Below are 15,257 nucleotides of genomic sequence, written 5' to 3' on the forward strand. Positions count from 1 at the left end.
TCAGTGGCGGAGGATCTGGACTAGGATTTCTGATGCTTAAATTGGCCACTGTGAAAGTATAGCTAATTCAGCAAGAGCTGGTTCAAAACCAACTCCGTAGGAAATTTCTGCTCTCTGAAAATGTAAGGGCCAATCAGAGTATGTTTTCATTGGTGGAGTTGTCCCACTAGCAGAACGGAGCAAACGGACCTTCCTCCATCTCCCAATGTACACATTTTGATGGATTTGGGGCTGAAAACAAGTTGCCTGCACCCAACATGGATAAACAAGTTAAGTTTGTGTCGATGAGTCGGTGGTCGAAATCCAAAGCATTTAAAACAAATCAAATACAGTAGAATGAGGAATATAATATTGCTTGTGTTTTAACACAACACTACAACACAAAGGAGAAAAGCTAAACAAGGATATTCAAATTGGTAACTGATTTGGGTAGATGAGAAATGTTCATCATTGTACAAAAATATTACATAATGTTAGATATAATGCAGACTTAGCTAAAGATAGGTAACAATGGAAGAAAAAGATTTATATATGCGATAGCTACTAGTTGATGATAGGTTTTAGACTTGTTAGAGAACTTCTAATATTATTCTTGACATAATTATTATTATTATTGTCATTGTTATATATATTTAGCTTATTTTTCACTTTTATATTGTTTAGTATGACAATGATAATGAAATGAGTTTAAATAAAAATGGGATACATATTTTCGATCCCAACTATTTTGGAACTAAGGCATAGTTGTTGTTGTTGTATAAGAATATAACATAAAGTGGCGCGGATATGACTGCATTAATATTCACGAAAGTACATGTAAGACCACAAGATCAGTTTTATTTCAGATAGCATGTTTTCGCAGAATTAGAATTAAAACGGAAACTGATTTACATGAATTTTCAGTAAAACTTTACTCATCTATAGGAATAATCATTTCAAGGAATGAACCAACTAGACAGTCCTCAGTATAGCCTGAAAAAGAAAGTGATAACGCTAAATTTTACTAAGTCACACCAATAAGGTGTTGAATATACAAAAGAAAATATTACAAGTATGCCACGGACTTCCAAAAATTCTGAAAGATCAAATATGAAAAGAGCAAAGAAAATTAACGCAAGCCCTACATAGCTAGCTATGTTTTTTCTTGAAACTGGTAACATTTTATTCACAAAAGCACCAAGGCAGTGCAAGCCTATTTTACAGATTATAAGAGCCCAGTAATATCTACCAAAGATTCTGTATCCTCTACTTGACTTTCTTTACACCAAAAATAAAATAAATGAACACAGTTCATCTAAACTTCCCAAAAGGACTTGTGCTTCTCTTCAAAAATTATATAGTTCCTACTTCCTTGTCCTACATAAATTTGGACTAAAATAAAAAAGAACTGTTTGAATTTCTTTTTGAAACTGGTAACAACTAAAAAGAACTGTTTTAATTGATCCACATATTAGCAACCGTAGCAGATTCATGGGTCTTATAAAATATATTAGATGGTGTTAAAATACAAGAAAATATTATAGATATGCTTCAGACTTCCCAAAAGTCTGAAAGTTCAAATATGCAAGGGAGCAAAGAAAATCTACACAAACCCAAAATATGTAACTAGCTTTTAAGTCTTGGATAAAAGTTAAAATTAAAGAAAAAACGTTTTTAGCAATTGTAATAGATTTTTTTAACAAGGAACAATGGCAATAGATTCAATAGTTTTATTAAAACATATTGGATGGTTTGCCTGCTTTTTTATGATGAGCCAATTGAGTTTCACATCCTTCAGAAAGAAATGATTTGTATAGGTTAACACAAAAACGCAAATAGTTTTTGTGAACATATTTCCACAAATCATTTGTTTAACAGTTCAAAGCTGAAAGAAACAGGAAAAGAACAATGATCAGACCTGCTGAGCCAGTATGCGACGTCCTTCACATCTGCCAGAAGTTGCAGCAAGAGGTGGGGATGTGTAATTTCTTATCCGAACGCGTATGTGTAATTTCTTATCCGAACAAGAAGGGAACCTGTATGCAAATTGATATTACTACCATATAATCGTGAAAATGGGATGTTTTGTGCACGACATACTGGATCAAGCTTTTGCAGAATCTCTATCATCCCAGAATCACCTCCTTCAATTCTTGTCAAACTTACATCCAACTTTGTAGCAGAAACTGAAAAGAGAGGACTCCTGGCAGTGCTAGGCTCGAAACCCCCTTGAAACCCTTCACTACAGGCCCCTGATCCTTGTGATTGCACAAGATTTTGGCATGCCTGGTAATACGACCTGAATGACTTCTTATAGATCTCCTCTTGCAGTTTCTGAATGGTTGAAGTGTCCTCCACGTCAATCTCTTCTCCGTTAAAATGGATCTTACCACCTTCAAGAAAATCCTTTTTTTCTGCAACACCACGAGATTTGGCACCTTTTGAAATAAACTCATCAAGAAAGTTTAATCTGACAGCTAATTCACAAGCCTCCTTCTTCAACAGCTGATAATGTTTGTCCAGCCATCCCTGTATTGGTTGTTCTTCAATATCAGCAGTGAGCTTCTTTATGCAAAATCGAACTCGTCCAATTTTGGATGAACTGGTCTCTTTAGGTTTTGATTTCTCTTCCTTGTTGGGAAACAAAAGTTTAGTTTTTGCAGCAGTAACAAGGTTTAAAGCTCGAAGCATTTCCTCAACAGAATCATCGATGGCCCGCAATTCCAACCTGTATGGCATGCATATGTGGACATCAAGGGCTTGAACAACCCAATCCCATGTTGTGCCCATCTCGTGTTATGCAGTTGGTGCACTTCTAGAAGTATTTGGAATGCGAGAGACTTGCATTCTGCTACTTCTAAATATTCTTGCATTATTAAAGTTGAGCATTAACCCTTCAAGAAGCACACCAATCCGAGCATTTTCAGAAAAGATCGACTGCACCTGGACAGTCATCTCAACACCATCTCCAACTTCAGCAGATATGTTAAGCATTTCCACATCAATAGCAAAAATGGATTCTCTTTTCTTACGTTTCTCCAGTGGTATTGACTCCATTGAAGTCTCATTTCCCTGCCCATATTCTTTTTAAGGTCGTCTTTACCAAGTTCCTGAAGCTTCTGATTGTGCATCAGTAATTTCAAGTGTAGCCCAAGTTCAACCAAAGCTATATGTACATCAGGCTCCCATCTAACTGATATACCAGATCACCTCACAAACTTAGCATTCTGCATGTCGAGCAATGTAACTCTTGCCCCAGGGAGGTTATTGTCTTCCAAATGTTCTTGATAGATTGATCTCGCTCTTTCAAGCTTCATTTGTGTAGATTGTTTCTCCTCGTTCAAGGTTAGATTTAGGTGGAAAATATCAAGAGACAGAGAGTACTTGAGTTTTTTAAGTTCAACTGGAGCTGTAGGTGTTATAGTTGCAGTGCGGGGTGTACCATTAGCTGAAACACAAACTACAATTCGACCGCCCTGAGATCCACAATTGGCACGTTTGGGATCAGGAACAACAGAATTTTCCAAGCCCACTTCTCCACAAACATTTAAATAACATTTTTCTAGATTGAAGTTGAGGAGTTGAATCCCTTTCCCTGATGGCTTGGACGATTTTGTCACCCGGTTGTGTGGTTTTTTACCAGAACCAGAAAGACTCTTCAATAAGCGCTTGAAAGACAAAGCTGTAGACACCAGAGACCCAATGCGCCGGAAGGTTAAGTGAACACCCATCCCAGTAACATCAACAGAGAGAACTGTTTTATACTTGAGACTATCTTCAGGTGAATCCATATCTTTCTTGCCCCAGTCAACGCTGACTTTTGCTATATAAATAAGTGAACCCATGTTTGTTTCAACACCAAAGAGACTCTCCTTTAAGCATTCTCGATACTCATCTGACATGTTCAGATTAAATTCACCAAGTTCCATGTGCACCACTGTGCCTGTACTTGATATATTATTGGCAAAGACGTGATGACTGTGAACAACCCTGCAACGTAAAAAGGAACATGAAATCAGTATTTAAAACAAAAGGATGAAGTAATTACAGAAACAAGCTGAACAGTTAACTATCTGTGATTGTTCTGAAATCTAACTTTTAGTAGTTCGCAGGGAAATATAAATTCCCTGTCAAAGGGAAAGAATGTAATTTGAAAGTTTGTTTAGAAAGTCACTTGGCAATTGAAATTGGTGTAATTACCAGCCTAGTAATTACAATGACCTGTTTGTTTGTCACAATGTAATTACAAGTGTACTGATTGGTCGGACAAGTGTAATTACATGTTTATACTAAATTTTTAAAATAAAAGTTAATTATCAAAAACTAAAAATTTATATTTGACAAATAAGGGTCTCCATAAATGATATTAAATTAAATATTTCTTACACACATATATATACGCACAGATATATTGTCTTCTGAAATATATTAACTAATAAACATATGTTTTTATAAAAAAAAAAAATAATTGATTTATATTTTTTAACATTTAATTAAATTAATCATAATAAAAACTTATAGTACATGATTTTTAAAAACACCATGAAATGCATGTTTGACAAAAAGATAATCAATCAATTCTAACTAAAAAATGAATGACTTGCAATGTAAAATATCAGGTCAATACTAGTAAAACAAATACGTAAATTGGAAATGAGAATATAACATAAGTTTGAAATTCAGAAAAAAAAATAAATACTTTTATGTCAAATTTCAACATAATTCAAAAGAAAAGGTAAACCTAAGTCGATAACCTTATTCAATATGAATTCTACTAAATTTAAAAATTAGTATGCTAACTAAATTATTCTAAATAAAAAAATAAATATAAAATAAATAAAAATAGATAATACGAAAACTTGAATGAAATCACAAGAAGTAAAGATAAGAAATGAAATACAAATAATATAAAATAAAAAATATTTCTTAAAAAATATTCGAACAATAAAAATAAAAAGAATTTAAAATAATAGAAATTAAAAATAAATATAAATGAAAAAAATAAAAATGAAAATAGAAGGAAGAAATTAAAAAGTAATCAACTTGTAATTACACCATGTAATTACCAGCAATTCACAGCTCCCTCTATGAATTGAAGAGCGTAATTACACCCAATTACCTATTGACCAAGTAATTATGTGGCCAACCAAACATGTCAGACAGTGTAATTACACCAAATTCAATTACCAGGGTGGCTTTCCAAACAGGCCCTAAGAGTAACATGCCCTCAATTACATAGAAAAGGCCTGAAAAGAATCAACTCAAGCAAAGTCCGCCAGCTCCCTTGTAAGTAAAGCAGACATAAGTTGTTGGAAAGAGTTCAAAGATGATCAGTTTTACAGAATGTTTAAGTCAAAAACACTAACTTAACCCACACCCATTCAGAGGCAATATACTATTTCAGATATCCTTCACCACTCTCAAGCTAACTGTCCAAATAGACAGAGATTATAAAGCTCATGAAAAGCTTTTCTTTCTTTAGTTGAACTCGGATCACTCTATGTTTTCTGCGTGAAGACACAAAAGGCTATGCTTTAGACAATAGCAAAGTAAAATAACAAATTCAACCCACACATTCAGCATAATGTACTACTCAGACACCCAGCATTGCTGTCAGGCTTAAAGGAAACAAGTACTAAACATAGATAACTTGCAGAAAATTTAAATCAGACTCATAATAAACATGGGATCATAGAGTAAGGTGAATCCTTTTGTAAATATGATTTCAGTACCTCCTTAGTACTGATCTCCTTCATGAAACTACTGTTACCAGTTTCAAACAAAATATGATGTTATCAAAGTAAAACTATCACATACCTGAAGAGGAATATATGAGGAAGAGACAACATCAAGTTTTAATATCTCCACAACTGATATACCACCATCTTTCAGTAGCTGCATTATAAAAAATGTCACTCTCATTTCTTATAAAGGTACCAATTTTAGTAAGAATAGGAGAAATAGCTGAGAAACAGAAATTTTAGCTCAAACATTGGGAACAACTGATGAATACAAACATACATGAATCTCACTGAACTCCATCTGAACATCAACTCGCTTACTTTCTCCAACATCTTCAAAGGATCGAGATTTTGTGCCTTTCAGTTGGATGCCCATAATGTTATTTTCAACCATAAGAGCCACTTCACGGTGCACAAACTTCACATCCAGTTTGGGCAACATGAAGCAAAGCTATCAAACAAATACAATAATTATGTCAATCAAACTATATGTAACTTCCTAACATTCTTACGAAAAGAATACCTTACTTCCCAACATTATGTTATGCACTAAGGGCAAATGAAACTAGAGAACAACATAAAGGAATTAGTTATAAATAGAGGCGTCAAATTTGATCCGTAAATGTGTTATCTGCCCAAGATTTAACTGTGTGTCAATAACATTTTCAGGCTGGATCTATTTGGGTTATAACTCAAGCTGACCCGCCTTTTTAACGGATCAACTTGGGCTACTGAACGGGTCAGATACTCATCCCATGAAGTAGCATGCATTGTCTAGCAAAACCCTGCGTTTCATTGACGTGAAACAGGGAGTTGGTTTGTCTGTCATTGATGGAGCTGTACTCTCAACCTTCTTTCTCTTGTTTGTTTCCAACTCTCTGGCACTTGGACACTAGGTATAAGGTAATTAATAAATTTATGTATTGTATTTATCAATGTCATATTTTTTAAAATTCTTTTTTGTATGTTCTGTTCACCAAAAAAGCGTAACTACTTCCTTCCAGAAAAGTAACCAATATATACATAAACACAAAACCAACTACTAGATGGACAAACATTTATAAGTGAATAGAATTTTTTGAGAAGAAAAGAAAGTTTTTATTCACTTACAAATATTTGAACATTTATACAATACATGAATAGAATTTGAACCAAACCTTTTAATATCTTAACTTTTCAAATAAAGTTAATATTTAATTTATAGCTAAGTAGAAAGGAACTTTTTTAAAAAATGGAAGCAAGAAAGTAGCGTCTGTCTTATTATTAACTAAAAGGTATGTTGAATTAAAACAAGTCATTGTATGATCTATTTGACACATTGATGTTGACAAAGAAAGTCACCAAACAAGAAATAAGTGTGACAACAAAAAGAAGAAACAAAGAAATTAACGCTGGAAAGTGGAAACAGCAAACAGAATTAATTTCAATCAAGGACGGGCAGTAGGCTATGTTTTGGATACAGCAATGTAATCCGCAGCATATTATTGATTTTAACTTGGGTGGGATGGGTTATGACCCGCAATTCAACCCATCTGAATGGAGCTCATTTTTTACCTAAACAAATTCGGGATGGGTAGGTCATGACACGTCTGTTGATGCAACCCATTTTGATCCGCCAAAAACTTTCCTCAACCCGCCATGACGCTCCAAGTTATAAAAATGTAAGCTTTCATTTGTGTCAAATGTCAAAGGAAACAAATAGAATCAATCAGCTATGGATTTTGCAAAGAAAATATCACCATGGATCTGCGTCAGAATGATTCAATCTTCCATCAGTTCAGAGCCAACACCTCGTTTTCTAAGCCTTTCTATCTATACTTCCCATCCCAGCAAATGGAGGAGCAAGTAACGGAACAATTGAGCTTTTGTTATACAGGGTAAAATAGGAAGAATTGAGCTTATTGTTTGGTTAGTTATTCAGAGCTTACTTATCCATGTTGAGCCCCCTAACATTCCAGGAAACAATCCTAACTCTCATCGACTGACAAAAGATAGATTTCTCTCTCTGTGTCTTGGTTCCACATCTTTAAACTTCATGCCAAACATCAAACATTAGTTCTCTAAGAAACTACTTAATCCAAACTAGCATGCTGCTATAGCTATTATTCGATATTCAGCTTCTACACTACATGGAGCAACCACGCTTTGTTTCTCACTCTTCCAGGACACCAAATTACTTCATACGAAAACACAATATCTAAATATAGAACGATTATTAGAAGGAGATTCTGCCCAATTAGCGTATGTATATCCAACAATCTGTTTCATGTCCTCAATCCTCAAATAGGCCTTTACCAAAAGCTGACTTTATCTATTTCAGAATAGGGACAACTACATCCCAATACTCTCACAGCAAGAATTCATAAACTGACTTACAATACAATTTTCCAAGATCTTCCAAGATCATTGGGTGGCTCAATTTAACATTTGGATTCATAGGAGTGTCAACGGGTCTACATCTCATTGTTCTTCTATCCTCAAGAATGTCTAAGGCATACTTTGCTGTGAAATAGTTCAGTTTGTCGAGGTCTTTAGTCGGGAAATGTTGGAAGTCATTTTAATTTAGTGACACCATCTCAATCACTACAGGTGATAAATCTATCGTCAACACAAAATGCCAAATAAATACACATATTTAGAGCAGAATGCCAGGAAAACTCAAGTGATCAGATGTCAAACTCCTGAATTACTGTGTTGAACTTCCCAAACCAGGCTCGAGGAAACTATTTCAGGCCAGTGACTGGCGCAATCAAATATAAATCTAATAGACTACAATCATATTACACACCAAGTTCTATTTACGGACACAACATTACAATTGTTTACCTAATCCAGAAAAATAGACACTACATAAAAAATATTTCCACTTAGGACATTATATACAATTCTATTCCTTTTTTTTTTGGATAAGGATTAAAGAGGACGAGTACCAATTCTATTCCTATTCTAGCAATTCTCCCTTTTTGGAAATCATTAGACGTTGAAGTTCATTCCTATTTCCTCCAAAACAACTAAACAAGTACTCACTCCGTTTCAATTTGTTTGTCACAAGAATATCCTTTCTTTCTAAAAAAAATGGATGTCCCTTTCCTTTCTTGGCAACTCTTTAATTTCAACTTCCACATGACATGTTTAAGACCACAAAATTAAAGAACATTTTGGAACATTTTACATATTTTTAATTTAAGACCACAAGATTCAAAAGTGTTCTTTAGTTTCTTAAACTTCGTGGCAAGTCAAAACCAGACAAACGAATTGAAACGGGGGGAGAAATAAGCTCAAGGGACTCATTTTAAATCAATCTATTATATAACTCAAAGCCATGGAGTCGAAGCTGGTTCCAAAAAATTAAAATTTATTTGAAGTAAATGACGATCTGTGCATTACATATCACAGCCGGATACAAACGTTATTTCCTCTCAACTTCATTATACACTATTTTCGTAATTATTCCTGAAAAGAGGGAACCGTTTCTATAATCTAAGACCTTCTTCCTTTCATATCCTTGTACATCCAACTTCTTTCTCCTCAATCATTCAAGAGAAAAGATTAAAATGCAATTATTTCAAACCTAAATCCTATAACTAACACTTGATTCAGTGTTATAAACAAAACATTTTTATTTTTTTTATAACGTAGCTATAAACAAAAAAAAATTGTCAAGCTTGTTCAAGGGGTGAGGATAGAGAAATAACTGACCTTTTCAGGAAACATTGACGCATATTTCATTATAGCCAAATTAGCTGATGTTTTCACAGGCTTTTCAGCAGTACCAGATTCAGTGACTGCCTTTATAGCTACATCTTTAGAAGAAAAGGCATCTCCACCTTTCCTTTTAAATAACAGCTCATCATTCAGAATAATGGAAACATCGCCTGTGGCAATATCCACATTCCTAACAACCACTCCTGCTTCCCTAAATGAAAAGGAATAGAACACATCAAAGTAGTAACAAAATCAGAAAAAAAAAAAAAATCAAAATCTGCATCTTCCATTATTTCTCATAAGGTAAATATTTTTTATAACAATTGGCAAACCCCGTATACCAAAGTTTCTTTCATTTGAATCTCACAGCTGCAAAGAGCTAGGTCTTTTTTCCATTATTCAGAAGTAAGCAGGCGATAATTCTAGCTTACATGAGAAAAGATCTGCAACACGCACATATCAGATGTACAAAGCAGAAGCATAGTACAAAAACAGGCCCTATCAGATAAAACGTTCTGGCTCATCTAAAAATTAAGAGTTGAGGTATATTTTCAATGGATATAAAGTTTTGCCCTATAAAGTTTAAGAAGAAATATGGTTGTTATAACCTTAACCTGCTCTTCTTCCAGCAAAGATAAAAAAAATGCACATTCCATTGATGCAGGAGGACTTAAGCCAAAAGAACCAAGCTGGATGACTAAGTCACATTCATGTGCAACATTAAATTGAAGCTGTTGTTCATGCTTCAGCAACTCGAACCCAAATATTGACATTGTCATATCATGCTTCTCACTAACATGAAAAATTTAACATCATCCAACTCCTAGAATTTAATGAATTTTTAATTATTTCCCTACAAGTAATTTCTTGATTGACAAGACTAAATCTCAGTTGCTAAAATTGGGACTTCTGTGTCTCCTTTCCCTAAATAAATCTATCAGATCAATCTTTGAAGCTTTAAGCTCTTCTGATCATCAATGAAAATTTGCCTCTAACTTAATTTTTTCCCAAAGAACTTCCAGGACTGCTAAAGTCAAGCCAAGGTTCTCTCATTATTTCCCTCTAGAAACTAAGCTAAGATATGATCGACAAAAAATTATTTCCTAACTCACTCTGTCTTCTTAAGCTTCAGATAGTCTTTCATTCTTTATCCCAATGTAGTTGAATATGGTCAACAAGCTGGAAACCTAGAGCTCTGTACTCCAACGTATGTTGTGAGTCCAACTGCTGTTCCTTTTACCAAGAAAGAATTTAGCTAGATTCTTTCTTAAGATTGACCATAGATGATGTATTTTACATGAGGGTGGAAAAATATTATAAAATGCTTTTGGCATTAATTCACAGAATAATCAGAACTAAGACTCATCTTGCCTCCATGCAGTTATAAATGAAAAACATTTCACTTCTTAGGGAAACTTTAGTCTTATCAGGATGTTTAATGGAGTTTCCCCTTAAATTTCTTGGGGCTGCGGAAACTTTAATAAAGGGTGACCCTACTTGTTTATACATTATTAGCTATAGTCTATAGATTAGAGCATGTGAAAAAAAGAGAATAATAATAACAGCAACAACGACAAAAATAAACTAATAAACATGCAAGCATTGCCATAAGTTCATAGCACGCTATTTGTTGCAGCACATATGGGATAGAGTGGTTGTTTAGGCATTCCTCTTTTTTTTACTATGAAGTAAGGTGTTTCGTCAGAAAAGCATCAGGAAGATACAAATTACAAAATCCAACTGCAAAAATGGTTGTTTAGGCATTCCTAGAGGATAAAGTTGACTGATATTTTGTGTTAAATGACTGCTGACAATTTGAGGAAATACATATATGTATATATACACACACACACATGCATATACCTCGTTACAGGTCTTTGCACAAAAACTTCTTTTTTTTTGTATGATATTTACTTCAGTAATTTGATCAAGGTAATGAAGACAAAACTCACTCGGCTTTGATTACAGAATACATGAGTAGGAACAGATTCTATAATAGAGCATAATCAAACTGATTGATGAATGTTAAGATGTGCATATTTAAGTATTTTAAGTTTGAGTTATGGTGAAAAAGAACATGTAGATGTAGAGATGTTCCATCGGATCATTCGATAATGTTAAACACTGATGTTTTAGAACAAATACTAACGAGGTTCATGCTGCTAATGTTTGAGTGTGGATTCTGTACATGAATTCAAAAAGCTAGAATCAAAGGACAAAATTCGACCAGCAAATACACACCAACAGAAGCACCATATACAGCTACAGGAGAAGTCAAATTAAAATATAGAGGTCCCATGAATGGTCACTTACCGAAGAAGTTGATTCAATTACATAAAATAACTGGAACAAAATGGAACAGTTGGAAGAGGGTATCCCGATTCAATTACATAAAATAAAAGAGGATATACCTATCATGGCCAAACTCACACGTGATGGAAAATTCTTCACAACTGAAAGGAGCAGAGACCTTTTCGGTCATGGCTAATAATCCATCGTTTGAGGGAAAAGATCCAGCATACACTGATGATTGATCATAACTGACTCGTGATTCACCAAAGTGAACAAAGATAGGAGCAAGCAGCAACTTGACAAACAATTCTGGCTTGGATCGACCATCTTTAGATAAATCAAGTGTCAACTCTTTGACCTCAACAGTAGCTTTTGGTGTCTACACAGTTTATACAGATAATCAGCATGTATGCGAAAACCATGAGAGACGACTAAATAAATGCACCAGAAAGCAATAAGGAATATAACATAATGTCCACTAAAGAACTTCATTTAGCTATCATTACAGTGAGATACAACAAAGACAACAAGTAATTGCAGGATATCAATTCCTCCATCAAGTTCAAGGCACCCAACCTGACAAAGCATTCACTCAGTCAATGTGCAAAGATTTTCAAGCACCTAACGCCATAAGCATGTATATATCATTTTTTGCCTACACCACCAGTCAGATGAATCTCCCAAAATATCCAGTTGTTGATCCCTTCTAATGATCAATTCCCAAAAGTCAAAACACTATGAGGAAATCCTTGAACTTTTATCCATATGAAATTCTTGAGAGAGAGAGAGAGAACACCCTAAAATCTGAAAATTTGAATCTTACAGCTATTTAGATCTCGTCTGTAAGTTGCAGATTGCACTATTAGCATAGTAAGCAGTAGATCACTAATTTGGCATCTTTTGTCGTTATCAATTAACATAATATGCATATGTTACCACAATTCACTGCGTACTTTGACGGAATACAACATCACACTGCAATTCTGACATGTATGAGTTAAAACTTAAAAGAACTTAGACTGCTGCCAATCACAAACAAAAGCAATGCAACTCCCCATGATTCATCATATGAACTTGCATGCAAAGAAAATTTATCTCCATGAATCAAAGATAATTTAAATATACACTCGGAACTTCAGTATCCAAAGAGTCATAAAATGTAGTGACGTGAAGAGATAAAAACAATAGCTAGCAATCTTTTTGGGTACATGAGTAAAGTGGATGCAACGAAATTCACCACTCATAAGACCAAGTTTAATGGGAACAATGGTTACCTTCACAACCAACTCAGTCACTGTGACCGACAAAAATCTGGTCATATTAGCTACAACCATCCACTTTCCTCTACCTGACTTGCGAGATTTACGAGACTTCGCCTTTTTTATGCTTTTACTTGAAGCCCTCATTACAACTTCTAAATCACATATTAACACCTGTAGTTTTGGATCCCTGGATATAAAACCAACGCCAATCTTGACCAAGGATTGCCGAATACTAAGTCTAATTTCGCCAATGGATACGCTATACTAAGTCTAATTTCACCAATGGATACGCTTTCAACAGCACCCTGTAAATTATTTTTCAAAGTGACATGAGAACAAATATAAATACAATTGATATACCAGAAAAAAGAGAAGATCTTGCATCTAATCGTTGCCTTACAGTTCAGTACTCAAAAGTTGAATCTAAGATTAACTGACGGCAGTTTAGTCGCTTCATCAAATTCCCTAAATGAGGGACCTCCCAAGTCACTGTGCACTCTTGAGCTTGGTGTAATTGCAGAGGCAGCTTTTCTTCTGACAAAATGCAAAAGAAGAGGGGGAAAAAAAGATCCACATGCATGCAAATTTCTATGGTAGAACTCGAAGACATGATTCTAAGAAGCCAAAACGAATCTTTGAAGTTTCAGAACACCAACGTTTCTTAAAGAAAAATGCCTTCCACCATTTTTTTGCAGAATCTCTCTATGAGATGTGATATCACCCCAAGGTATGGGCATTAAACTCTGAAACTGGACACGAAGACATTTGACTAAATTGGATCAAAGTTGCCACTGCTCTTTCTGCTTTACTATCTAGATCTTCTGGTTCCTCCACATTCCCTTACATACACTTCAAGAATGAAAAATTGTATTTTATGTAGCTCGTGAAACAAAGACATAATCCTTGGTGTAAGGTTGAAGATTTCCTGTGAATGCCTATTAGTATTCTCTTAACCAGATCACTTTTGTATAACTGTCCTGTACAGCAACTGTGTCGAATTATACCACACCTTCAAACAGTGTATAGCTGGCAGATGATTTGCAAACTAATTCAATATAACTTCAAAGAGAACCTAGGAAAGGCTCACAACAAGCAGTATACGGTAGTAATTGGTATGCATGAATTCGTATGTAATTAACCAGATGATATACAATAAAAAGAAAAGAGAAGAGTAATTATGATGGACCATCGAAGAAGTAAATATGATGTACCATAGAACAAAACACTGAAAGAACACAGCATAAAACAGATTAACCCACATCTAGCTCAAACACAGAAAAAAAAAAAACAGAACCTACCTTGTTGAACTTCACCACAACATCTCTCAAGCATTTCCATCCTCCAACACGGAATGAAACAGATGCTCCCATGGCTCGTCTTAGAATCCAAGCCAACATGCGGGAAGCAAACCTAAGACAGGAAAATGCACGAATAAGCAGACTGCGAAAGTTCAATAAATTTGAAGAAGAAAAGTGTAACGCCCCGCAATTCGGGCTACAATATAGACCATGATTTCGATGCGTTGTTAATCCCGAAGCCATAAAATCCTATGCCAATACGGCATGTTAATTATTGTGTAGCATGTAAATCCACTCAAGCTTGAATTTAGACCATAGAGGTCCTTCAACTCAAGGACGAGTTGAAACTATTTTGATCGACTAAGTTTTAGTGGACGTTGTAAAGTGAGTCATCTTCCATCGATCATAACTCTCTGTATATGTCGAATTAGGAAACCTACTATGTGTCAAATGATAGATATTCGAGTTAGCTTTCCAACGATACCAATTTGGCTAAAATCCGACACCCGAGCAAGAAGTTATGGCCTTTCAAAGTGATAAGCGTCGCCTAACCAATCGCCCATGACCACTGAAAAGCATAGACAATAGCCTAGGCGGCGCCTATGTAAACATAGGCAATAGCGTATGGCCTTTCAAAGTGATAAGCGTCGCCTAACCAATCGCCCATGGCCACTGAAAAGCATAGGCGATAGCCTAGGCGGCGCCTATGTGAACATAGGCAATGGGATGGGCGGCACCTATGTAAAGAATTCTAGCGGCACCTATGTAAAGAATTCTAGTGACTTAAACACTCTGTTTTGGGGACAAAGTGGTCCTTTTCCACCCTTACTTAGCCCTAAAACACGAAATTTAGTTCCAAGGACCCCAAAATACATATTCATTCATCAAAAGTGCTCAAAGATTCTCCTTCGGGTTTCAAAATAAAAACCCAAATAGTTCAAGATTTGACCGTAGGTTTTCAAAGATAATTACATATTTTG

At 35.0% G+C, this 15,257-nt stretch overlaps 1 pseudogene; it reads right to left on the minus strand.

Annotated features, from left to right (window-relative positions):
- Window positions 1-15,257, minus strand: part of LOC107876888 — a 30,732-nt pseudogene that overhangs the window by 11,503 nt on the left and 3,972 nt on the right.

Source organism: Capsicum annuum, chromosome 7 (genome assembly GCF_002878395.1).
Source record: "Capsicum annuum cultivar UCD-10X-F1 chromosome 7, UCD10Xv1.1, whole genome shotgun sequence".
Taxonomy (NCBI): domain Eukaryota; kingdom Viridiplantae; phylum Streptophyta; class Magnoliopsida; order Solanales; family Solanaceae; genus Capsicum; species Capsicum annuum.